The sequence below is a fragment of the Myotis yumanensis genome, unplaced genomic scaffold (genome assembly GCF_028538775.1).
Source record: "Myotis yumanensis isolate MYYU_CA2020_CCGP unplaced genomic scaffold, mMyoYum1.0.hap1 SCAF_3, whole genome shotgun sequence".
Lineage (NCBI taxonomy): Eukaryota > Metazoa > Chordata > Mammalia > Chiroptera > Vespertilionidae > Myotis > Myotis yumanensis.
The window spans coordinates 165,866,543-165,878,613 of NW_027223754.1; the positions used below are offsets into that span (position 1 = coordinate 165,866,543).

The following is a 12,071-nucleotide window of genomic DNA, read 5'->3' on the forward strand; positions in this document are numbered from 1 at the left end:
GTATATGCCCTTGACTGGAATCGAACCCAGGACCTTTCAGTCCGCAGGCCAACACTCTATCCACTGAGCCAAACCAGTCAGGGCAATAGTCCTTTTTTGAGGGGAGGGAAGTTACATACCCTTTGAAATTGTGATAACAAATACAGACTCTCTTCCAAAATGAATGCAAATCTACAAACATTTTTCTTTTCTTTTTTTTTCCAACTTGTTTTCCTTTTAATGATAGCATAGGAAAAAGAACACTGCAGGGAGCAAGGCTGGGCGGCCATGGGCCTTGGGGCGTTCCGGAGAGGCGGGGGTTGAGATGGGAGGCCCAGGGGCTGTTAGTACCTAGTGCGGAGACAGGAGAGGAAGCTGGGAGAGGCCAAGGACAGGAAATGCCTTTGGGGGTGGGTTCCTGAGTCAGCACTAGCATGTTGGGTAGGCATGGATGGTTTCTTTACCATCCATGGGCCTTCATTTTTTAAAAAAATTTCTTTATTGGTTAAGGTATTACAGATGTGTCCTCATTTCCCATTAACCCCCAACCTCCCCGCCCCCGCCCCCCCATGGGCCTTCTTTAGTCTGTGGAGCCTTTATAAGGGTTCTTCCTTATTCCTCATTCCTAGGCAGCTCCATCCCCCGGGTATTGAAAAGGGGTCCCTACTGGCTGTAACAGTGCTGTAGGGGGTTAGAGAGCTCAGCTGCCTGGAGAGGAAAGATCCTTCCTGGACCAGGGGACTGCGGGGAGACCAAAGCTGCTGGGCCCTGCCAGCGGGGAGAAAGGGGTCTTCTCCCTGTGGGTAGGTTGCCCCCTCCTCTTCCAGATCAGGGTGTTCACTGGTGCCGGGGAATCCACAGCTCACTTCGCCAGGCACCAGGGGCTCAGCTGCAGACCCAGAGCTGCTCCACTGGGCCTTCTTTAGTTTATTGATGATTCTCTGTTGCCTCCTTAGGTGGTAAGTGACAGCCTTTACTCAGGCTGGGATGCCCCCAGGTCCCTGCATTCCTGCCAAATAGGATCTCCTTCTCTTCGGAAAAGCTTCTCAGGGGGTGGCCGCCCCTCAGGGGGGTGCACTCCAGGCTGGGAACAACCAGTGGCTCTCAGAGGGATGGGATGTACTGTCCTGCCATCCAGGTGGAGCTGGGACTTTGACTAAGGTTCTCCCAGAAGATGTCTCCACAATGCTGGGGTGTCAGTCTGAGGCTCTGGGAAGGCAAGCTCGGGGGTGAAGATCGGCTGACCCCCCTGGAACACCTCCAAACATTTTCTTCTTCTTTTTTTATCTTCATTCGAGGGTATTTATTCCATTGATTTTTAGAGAGTAGAAGGAAGGGAAGAAGGGGAGAGAGAGGAGAGAGAGAGAGAGAGAGAGAGAGAGAGAGAGAGAGAGAGAGACATGGATTGGTTGCCTCCCGCATGCACCCTGAGTGGGGCTAGGGACCACACCCATAACCAAGGTACGTGCCCTTGACCAGTAATTGAACCTGAGACCCTTCAGTCCTCAGGCCAATGCTCTAACTACTTAGAAAACTGGCCAGGGCTACAAGCATTTTCATAAGATTTTGGGAGCCTTATGAAACCCTGGATGTAGCTCATCCATAGGCTCCAGGGCATAAACTCCTGGTCTATTATGGCCCTATGCTGAGAACTGAGGATACAATAGTAAATTAGATAAACCTGACTGAGCTTGACAGGTGAACGGAAGACACAGACGAGTGAAGAGATGCTTAAAATACAGTGGAGAAATCCGGGTGCAGGGAGACTCGCCTACCTAGATCAGGGGCCTATGGAAGGCTTCCTAGAGTAAGTGATGGGTAAGCTGAAGAAGGAATAGGAGCTTGCCAGGCAAAGACCAGGCAAAGACCTGAGGAAGAACACGCTGAGCAGTGAGAAAAGCACAAGTAAAGGCCCCGAGGAGAGAGAACAGCAGACCAGTGTGGCTGGCTCCGAGGTACCAGGAGGAGGGCTGCTGAGAGAAGATGGGAAAGCTAAGCGCCATCTGTAGGCCCCAGGAGGCAACGAGAACAAGGAGGCAGCTGCTGTCCTGAAGGACTCAGACAAGAAAGCCAGTGGTTATGCAGTGTCAGGTCTGATCAAATAATGGAATCGATCCCTCTGCCCTGGAAACTGACCTTTAGGCCACTTCACAATGGACATTCCACTTGCTTAGACCACATTCCACTTGCTGAGACCATTATCTCTCCCCTCCGGAGCTTCCCAGAATCCGGACCTACACAGAGAATGCTCTGCCCAGAAAAAGCCTGCCTAGAGTCCTTTAAAAACCTCTGACTCCCCGTCTTTGGGTTCTGGCACCATTTTGGGGCTCAGTCCATCTGGTATCCAAATGACCTAATAAATTCATAATTCCTCACCCCTTTTGGCCTCGAGCATTCCTCCTTCGGCGACCTTAACATGCAGTAGAAGTGTAAGCTAGACGTTGGAAATGAGCATAGGAGCATGTGGGAGGAGCTTTAAACTCAGCCTTGGGGATCAGGCCCAGGGCCCAGGAAATGAGACTCATTGATACATTCAGTGTATCCAGAATACCCTGAACCTCTGAAACCACTGAGAAGGGGAGGAAGGAATCACTACTAGTGCATCTTGATTTGCCTGCACCTCCCATTAGGAACATCTTTTACTGTGGAGGTGAGGAGGGCTGTGCAGCAGTGAGCTCAGCTGTGCCTACTTTTTTAAAAAATTGATTTAAGAGAGAGGAAGGGAGAGATAGAAACATCAATAATGAGAGAGACTCATTGATTGGCTGCCTCCTGTATGCTCCCTACTGGACACTGAGCCCACAACCTAGGCATGTGCCCTGACCGGGAATTGAACCAAGATCTCCTGGTTCATGGGTCGACTCTCCACCACTGCACCATACTAGCTGGGCAGTTCTACCTACTTTTTAAGAGCTGTGGCCAGAGGTGGCCTTGGCTAGAAAAGTGGGAGAGGAAAAGTGCCTTGGTCCCTGGCTCCCGCTGTGGGCCTAGGGGTAGAACTGGGAGAGCACGGGATGAGACAGGGAAGCAGATGTTGCAATGACTTATTGCCAGTGATTTACATGCCAGGCACTGTCCTAAACACTTAACAAATATTAATCCATAACACTCCTAGGAGCAAGGTATGGTCATCCTCCTCCTCCTCCTACACATGGAGCAAATGCGGCCCACAGCAGTGAAGTAACTTGGCAAGACCAAACAGCCACCATCTGAACCCAGGCAGTCTGGTTCCAGAGTCTGGGCTCCACCACTAAAAGATGCTACCTCTTGAGAGCAAAGGCAAGGGTAAAGAATTAAACCTGGGCCTCCCACACAAGGCAGATGCCAAATTCTACCATCCACCGCCTGGGACACTGATAAAATACAAGGAACACCACTAGGGAGGTGTTGGGGTCCAACCCCAGCAGGTCCAGGGGTCCCCAAAGGTGTGGACGGAGTCGGTGAAGAAGGAATAACACGGAGACAGCGTTCAGTTGATCAGCAGTCTAGCCAGGATCTCTAGCCAGGAACTCCAGCCAAGTTCTGGTCAGGATCTCCAGCGAAGTTCTGGCTAGGATCTAGCCAAGTTCTGGTCAGGAACTCCAGCGAAGTTCTTCTGGTCAGGACCTCCAGCGAAGTTCCGGCTAGGATACCCCTGGGGACCCCTGGACCCGCTGGGGTTGGACTCCAGCATCTTTTTTTTTTTTTCAAATCCAGAGGTATTTTAATCTCCCTGCCTGCTGACCTCAGAGTCCTCAACGGGTCAGGGATAGGGCCACTGTGAGGAGCATGGAGGAGGGAAGCTGGAAGTGGGGGCTTACCCGGAGACTTGGACCCAGGTCCCATTTGTGGGGAGCCAGCTTGGAGTGCCTCGGGGGACAGGCAAGAACCTAGGACTATCTTGGCTGCTGGCTGGCTCACTGGCGTCCCCTCAGCATCCTGTCCTCTTGAGGAACCATTTGCACAGGATCCCAGGTGGGGCTCAGTGTCCATGTGAGGCCACAAGGGCCCTCAGCCCAGGAGGGCAAGCACACAGCCCGCCTTGGGTTCCAGAGAAGCAGCAGGTAGGTTTCCAGGGTTGAGCAGATCACAGCAGGGCAGACGGCCAGCAGGCCAACTGCCTGGGTAAGGTGGTTACAGTCCAATTGTCTGTCTCCCAGGGGCTGCTACGTGGTAGGATGGCTACTGTACCAGCCGGTAGGTGATGTATCTGCCTGCGGTTTCGCTGGGCCGGATGATCTTCACTACCTGCCCTCGCTTTATCCCAAAGTAGCGTGCCACAGGGTCTCCAGCCTGGATCCTGGGCAGCTGGTTTTCTCGGAGTTTATATCTGGCCAGCAGCTCCGTGACCTCCTCCTTGGTCATGACGACATGCTCTGGGACCAGCTCGTGCTCCGTGATGTTGATGAGCAGCTCCTGCTGCAGAAACTGTTCCAGGATGTACTTGGGGGCCATGTCGACCAGGGACTGCTTGGTGGAGGGTGTCATGCCCTGCTGCACCACGATGAGGGCTCGGGTGATGTTTTCCTCCTGCATGCGCTGGCAGTACACCTTGATGGTCTTGATCCCCACCTTGGGTTCCTCTGGGAAAAAGACAAACATCTGGTCAGTGGGGTCATCATTGTGGGCCACCAGCACTGTGAGGTCCGTGTGCCGTGGCCACCCTTCACTTGGCTTGTCCCCAAACTGGGCCTTGAACTCCTCTAGTGTCTGGTCCAGCTCATCCTGAGTCACCAGGTAGCCTCGGTCATGGCATAGCTGCATAATGGTCTTGCGAATCTTCCACAGCCGGTACGTCTCCTCCTCATCATCCATGCCGACCACCGCTCACACTCACAGATGCTGGGGTCCAACCCCAGAGGGTCCAGGGGTCCCCAAAGGTGTGGACGGAGTCGGCGAAGAAGGAATGACACGGAGACGGCACTCAGTTGATCAGCAGCCCAGCCAGGACCTCCAGCCAGGATCTCCAGCCAAAGCTCTGGTCGGGATCCCCAGCAAAGTTCCGGTTAGGATCCGATTAGGATCTGATGTTTATTGTCTTGTTACATCTGTATTTATACCAGTCGATTTTAATCCTGTCAATTTCTATTACAAAGGTTAGGGCATTTCTTATCTCCATTCCAGGGAGTAAAGATTATGTAGCTTAACTACCCGCCTGGCACTTAATTAAGGGGTTGTATCCCCTCCCTAACCTCAGGGAAAAATCCCCACCTGGGGAAACAACCTTTTTCAGAGAGGTGACCTTGGTTAAAACACATGGCACTAAGGAGAGCAAACATATTAAGAACAGTATGCCATATACGCCAGGTCCCCTGAAACACACGCTGTGCAGATGTTTCTTCTCTGCAGCGACTGTGTCAAGCAGCAAGGATGGACCAGCTCCCAGCAGGGGGGAGGTCCCAGGGCAGTGGGAGGAGCCACAGGAAAGGATGAGGGCTTGCACCTGGGGGAGCTCCAGAGGCCAAGGCCTAGGGATCCTGGACTGGAGAGGGGCAATTAGTTAAGAGTAAGGTCAGGGTCTGTGAGACCCAGCCCCTTCCTCTCTGGCCAGTGTCATCTCTTGCCATTCTCCACTCACAATTTTCTAGTCACACTGTTCTTTCTTCCCCCAGGGTCTTCTTGTCTTCTTACTTGCTGTTGCCTTTGCGCGCGCGCACACACACACACACCTGTTCCCAGGCTGACCCCTGCTCATCCTTTAAATCTTAGTCTTACTGGGTTCTTCAGAGAAGCCCTCTTGAATCCAATCTCAATTAGATCCCTGTTATTCTCACATTAGTACCCTATTATTTTCCTTTATAATGATATCATCATTTGAAATTACATATTCAATTGTATTTATTTATTTAATGCCTGACTCTCCCACTAGACTGTATGCACCTGAGGGCAAGGACCCCATCTTATTCTCCACTGTAACCCTTGTTCCTAGGCATAGTGCTGGGCACATATAGATACTCCATAACATTTTGCTAAATGGGTATATAAATGTAGAGGGATCTCAGAGGTTTCCTTGTCCAATGCTTCTTCCCCTCTCCCACATGCTCAGAGGAGGTCATATACCTCCTCCTTGAATGTTCCCAGTGGCAGAGAATGCATTACCTCACCAAGAGGCCCATCCCACTTTTGAAGAGATTTAATAGTTAGAAAGTTCTTTCTCACCAAAGAGAACGCTGACGCCCCGTTATTTCCTGGTCCTAGTTTGGTCCTCTGGACCTACGTGCAATCGAGATAGTCCTTACATAGTTGCAGACAGCCATCAAGCTCACTCCCTCTGCCCTCAAGCCTTCTCTCTGCTTTGGAAGGCTGGGTTCCTGAGCCATTCTCCACCCTGGTCCCCTCAAGAAACATGCCTTTTTGGTCAGCACCCAGCATGTAGCCTTGATTAAGATTTATGATCATCCCCCCTAAGCCACTCCATAAACTGGAGTATAGGTCCAGCAGGGGGGAGAGGGAGGAGAAAGTAAGGAAAGAAAGCCATTTCCTTTTCTCCGATGTAACTGGAGAGTGTATTTCTTCAGGAAATGATATTTTTAAAAAAATATTTTTTATCGATTTTTTTTTTTACAGAGAGGAAGGGAGAGGGATAGAGAGATAGAAACATCAATGAGAGAGAAACATCGATCAGCTGCCTACTGCACACTCCCTACTGGGAATGCGCCCGAAACCAAGGCACATGCCCCTGACCGGGGAATCAAACCTGGGACCCTTGATTCCGCAGGCTGGCGCTCTATCCACTGAGCCAAACCAGTTAGGGCAAGGAGATGATATTATTAATGATGGCTGGAGCCCCAGGCTAGTCCTGAACGAGATGTACCACTGTCAGCTGCATTCTGGGTCAAGTGGCCTTTCTGGACCCATTTAATACCTTTTCTCTGGGAAAAATGTGTTTGGGTTTCAAACCACCAAGTTATATATAAACCCTTTAGATAACCAGCTTACAAACTGGGAACTGCTTCTACAGAAGTATTTAGGTAACACCGAGTGGGAGAGTGAAGGGATGAGAACAGAGTGGGCTTTCTGAGAAAAGTTTCCAAGAGGTTTTAGTAGCAGAGATGGGGAAAGTGATAAGGCACACGGGCACTCGAGTAGACAGACCTGGGTTCCGGTCTGTCTGACGGTGAGGCCTGCTGGCTCGACCTCACTCCCCCTCAGGTTCCCCTCTCTAGTAAGCGAAGACTTTTACTCACAGCGTCGGAGGGGGCATTGAAGAGATTGTTTGTATTGCCTTCAACATAGTGCCTGGCACTAAGTGCTGATGAATGGCAGGTTTCATGCTTTCAAAATCGGGTCTTTTCTCCTTGACATGAGGTGACAGGATCCATGACTACTGAAGTGCCACCTTCGGCTGAGCTGGTTGCAGAGCCGTCCTTTGCCTTCCCTACAGAGGCATTCCAAAGGGCGCGGATGCAAAGGGGGCTGTGTCCCCAGTGACAGGTGCTTCAGCACCCTGTTTCTGTAGAGGCGTGTGTCTGTGTGGGTCCTGTGTGGTTCTGGTGATGGTGCGTGTTAATGTGACAATATGAGCAAAGGGTCAGCCTGTCAGTGGGATTCTGGAGACTCCCCTCCCTCTCTCAGGCTTCACTACTCAGCTCTGTGCGGCCCAGGCCTTATCGCCTAGCTGTCTGCCCTCTGGCCTCTTCCCTTTGTTTACCAACTTGGCTGGCTTTCTCCTCTGGGAACAAAGGAGGTGTTCAGTTCTGGGCAGTGCCTGACTCCAGCTACCCCACCCCCATTCCCTTTCCCTTTCCAGGAGTGTGTCTCCCCCTTTACCCCTCCTCAGTCTCACCCCCTATCCTGTCTCAGGCAGACCCCTTGGTTCTGAGAGGCCCCTTCCCACAGTTCCAGGGAGAAGGGAGGCTGAGATCCTTGGTTGGCACCCCTTTTTTTCACCCTCCGGCTTCCATTCCTGTCCCCAGTGAGGCCCCTGAAGCTTCACTTTCTAGGCTGGAGGCAGCTCCTCTCCCCATTGTCTGGCCGGGATTTGGAAGCTCTGGTTTCCATAGCAACCCCTGGGCATTTAATTAAGGGAGGAAGCCTTCATCTCTTCTGGTCGGGGCAGTTCCAAATCTCTACCCGAAAAGGATACCCTGAGGGTGTGAGAGAAAAGCATTGTCCTCTAATACAGCACAATTCTGGCTTCTCCACAGAGCCCATTATAATTTGACCAGCCCAGCCCGCCTCCCACCTCCCACCCCTATCCCCACCTAACACCAGAGCAGTCTGGGAAGACTTCTCAAATCAACTAGGCCAAATCCGGGGTCCCAGGATAGCAGGGGTTTTGAGGGGTGCCAGGCAATTGCTGTAAGCCACCCTCATATACACGGTTGCCTTGCCTTGGAGTATTTGTCAGGCTGGAGATGGGGTGGGAGATCATTCCACGCTGGCCCTACTATCCAATTGCTTTACCACGGAATGGGATTAGGGGCTCTTAGAAACCCCTGAAATTGAATATAAAATGTTGTATATAAGTTCATTCTAAGTTTTTCCTGGGTACTGGGTACATAGCTTTCATCAGATCCACAAAAGGGATCTGTGATCCCCTAAAGGTCCCTAGCTCTGCCATTTGCCAGCTGTGAGACCTTAGGCAAGTTACTCAGCCTCTCTGTGCCTCTGAGTCCTCACCTATAAACTGAGGATAATAATCATTCACAAGATTCCTGGTATGGCAGTAAGGGGTTGTTATTGTTATAGTTGTGGTTACTGTGAGAGAGGGCTAAATGGAGGACCCCACAGCTACCCATGCCTCACCCCACACCCCCCAAGGCCACAGGCCTGCCTCTCAGTGGGAGACATTCCCTTCCTCCCCCCCGGCTCCCTCCCTCCCCGCCCCGCCCCGGGCTGCTGGAAAGTGCTCCACACTGATCGGAAGCTGGCACCTTTCAGGAGCCGCGTCACAGGGTGGAATTTCCAAGCCCCGGTCACGGAGTTATCCTAGTTCCTGAAATTCCTGCCTCCGATTTCTCAGCTGTTGCCATGACCACTTTTCCCGTTTCTGGTTAGGTTAGTTTGTAGTGTGTGTGTGTGTTTCCTTTTCACTGTATTTTTAGACTTTGGAAAAAATAAACACAGTTCACACACCAGCACCTTTCTGATCTTTTGTTTTTTTTTTCATGGCACGGGGGTGGGGACATTTCTTTCCCCTGACCTGCCCCCATATCCTTACTTCTGCTGAAAGTTCCCAGACGCACCCCACCCACCACTCATCGCTCTGCCCCTCCCACGCCCCTCGCTGCTGGTAAATGGAGATGGTAACACAATGCTGAACTGCATGTGTCTCTGGGTCTTTTATCCTTTTTATATTTTTATTTTGTTTCCCTCCTGGAACATCCCCCACTGTGGCATTTTTTCCCCTTTCTTCAGAAGAGGCAAGTCTATTTGTGTTATTAGCTGTCCTACTCTGATAGCCGCCCCCCTCCTATTCCAAGGAAGAGCTGGGGAGCCGGAACAACCCCACCTCCCGTGGTCAGGCTTCACTGCCAGTAAACCAGGACTGAGCTGACACAGTGAGAAGTGTTGTGAACCAGGGCAGGAGAGCACTGAGCCCCGTGCCCTGCCGCTGGTGAAGGCCGCGGGAACGGTTGGCACTCTCTGGACCTGAGGGTCCTAAGGACTAGGGTGATGTCTCGGCCTCTTTAGCACAGCCCTCACTCACCCCAGAATGTATTTAATCTCTAAGTAAAGTATAAATAATCAATGATAATGAAGGGAGGAACAAAATGGCAAAAGAGAAATCAAACACAGCCAGGATGGGGAGCTGGACTTGGTGCTCTCAGTGTCAGCAGACAGGTGATAAAGGGAGGCGGCAAAGGAGAAATGGGGAAAGGGCTGAGAACCGATTTGTGAGGGCAAGAAAGGGATTTGGATTATTTATTTATAAATATATTTTTATTGATTTCAGAGAGGAAGGGAGAGGGAGAGAGATAGGAACATCAATGATGAGAGAGAATCATTGATTGGCTGCCTCCTGCACGCCCCACACTGGGAATCAAGCCCACAACCCAGGCATGTGCCCGTGACCGGAATCGAACCGGGGACCCTTCAGTCCCCAGGCCAATGCTCAGCCACTGAGCCAAACCAGCTAGGGCGGGGTTTGGATTATTTAATGTGGAGGAAACTGGAAGAGGGAAGGAAAGACTAAAGAATACCAGAGTTCAGGACTCTGTGGCAATTCTGGTTTCTCTCCTGCAGGGAAGAGGAAGCGTTGGGGTTGGAGAGACTGCGGCTGGCCATCAGCTGGCCATCGGAAGACTGACCCAGCTGAGGATGAAACCCTGGCTCGGGGAACCCAAAGTCCTTACTGAGGAAACTAAGACTCGCAGAGGTTGTGGCTTGTCTAAGGTCACAGATTAGTAAGTGCTGGGCCCTGGGCCCCTATCTCAGCCTGCTGACTGCGGAGCCAAGGCTTTCAGGAAGCAAGCTATGCTGTGCCCGCAGGCAGGAGCCCTTCTCAGTCAGACGCCCCAAGGGGTCAGGTGGGATGGAAGCCCCAGTGGAGACTCCTAGTTTGCTTAAGATTCCCAGTACCCGGGAAGAGCTAGGAAGAACATGAGGTAATGTAATTCATGCCATCCCCATTTGAGACATAAGAAAGTTCAGTGACAGGTTGAATAATTTCCCCAGGGTTACGCAACTGCTAACTGATAGGGCCAAGATCAGACCGGCTGCAAGGCCCCAGACTGTACTCTCCACCTGTGCTGCTTCTGGAAGTGTCGGGTTTTGAATCTGGTCCAGCCGACTCCTGAGCCAGAAAGCTAATGTGTTCTGTACCTGCTCTTCCACCCTCAGAGCGCCGAGCCCGAGCCTTGAGACACGATGCAGGCAGAGCACAGCACACAGGAAGCACACCACCAAGGTTGTTGACATATCTGGCTGACTCCAGCTCTGCCCTTCCATTATTTGCTCTGTGCCTGGGTTTATACCACTGGCCTCCACCAGACTGGAAGCAAGGCCCTTCCTCAATATTTGTCCTCAGTCTGTACACAGCATTGCAGGTAAACAGGTGACTGTCTGACCCTCTCTGTTCCCCTCACTGCTAGACTCTGGTTGTCTGGAGTGTCCTGGAATAGGTCAAACTGGAAGGGTTCTCAGAGATGGAGTCTGACCTTGAATTTTGTAGATGAGAATGCTGAGGCCCAAAGAGAGGAAGGATCTTGATTAGGGTCATTCCTTCAGCCTACGGACACTGAGCACCTGCTGTGCTCCAGGCACTGGATAGAAGGCAGGGCACAAAGTTCCGAGTGGAGGAGGACAATCAACAAAGAAGTATGTAAACAAAAAACATAACCCAGAAGAATATCATAGTGGCAAATGGCGGAGAACATGAAAGAGAATGATCAGGTGGCTACTTTGGTCTAGGTGACCTCTCTGGGCAGGTGACACTTAACCTGAGATCTGAGGGACGAAAAGGCTCCCATTGGGGCAATCAAGAAGAAGGGCATTCCTGGCCAAGGGAGAGCAGTGAAAAGTCCCTGAGTATAATAGTCAGAGGACACTGTATCTAGTAAAGTTAAACATTTTGGGAAACTTTTTAAAAAAATATGTTTTTATTGATTTTAGAGAGAGGGGAAAAGAGAGGAATAGAAATATAGAAACATCGATGAGAAACACCAATTGACTACCTCCTGCACATCCCCTGCTGGGAATCAAGCCCACAACCAAGGCATGTGCCCTGACAGGAAATCCAACCGGTGACCTCTTGGTTCATAGGTTGACGCTCAACCACTGAGCCACCCCAGCTAGGCATGAAAAACTTTAATTTCAGTATAAATATATGTGTGTATATATATTGTATATATGTATGTACTAGTATATGTACACATGTGTATATGTATATAAAGTGTGAGTGTGTGTGTTTTGGTTTGTGATATAACATGTATTTCTGACTGTGACTTGAGGACAGAAAGGTTTGAAAGCCTTCATTGGAGCCCTAGCAGGTTTGGTTCAATGGATAGAGTGTCGGCCTGCAGATTGAAGGGTCCCAGGTTTGATTCCTGCCAAGGGCACATGCCGGGGTTGCGGGCTCGATCCCCACTAGGGGGCATGCAGGAAGCAGCCAATCAATGATTCTCTCTAAATATTGATATTTCTATCTCTCTCTCCCTCTCCCTTCCTCT

The 12,071-nt window shown here is 51.0% G+C and overlaps 2 pseudogenes; both read right to left on the minus strand.

The window, feature by feature from the left end:
- Positions 1-575: 575 nt before the first annotated feature.
- On the minus strand, positions 576-1,272 carry LOC139006435 (protein INCA1 pseudogene; annotated as a pseudogene).
- A 2,398-nt stretch (positions 1,273-3,670) lies between these two features.
- Positions 3,671-4,789, minus strand: LOC139005558 (DNA-directed RNA polymerases I, II, and III subunit RPABC1 pseudogene; annotated as a pseudogene).
- Positions 4,790-12,071: the final 7,282 nt, after the last annotated feature.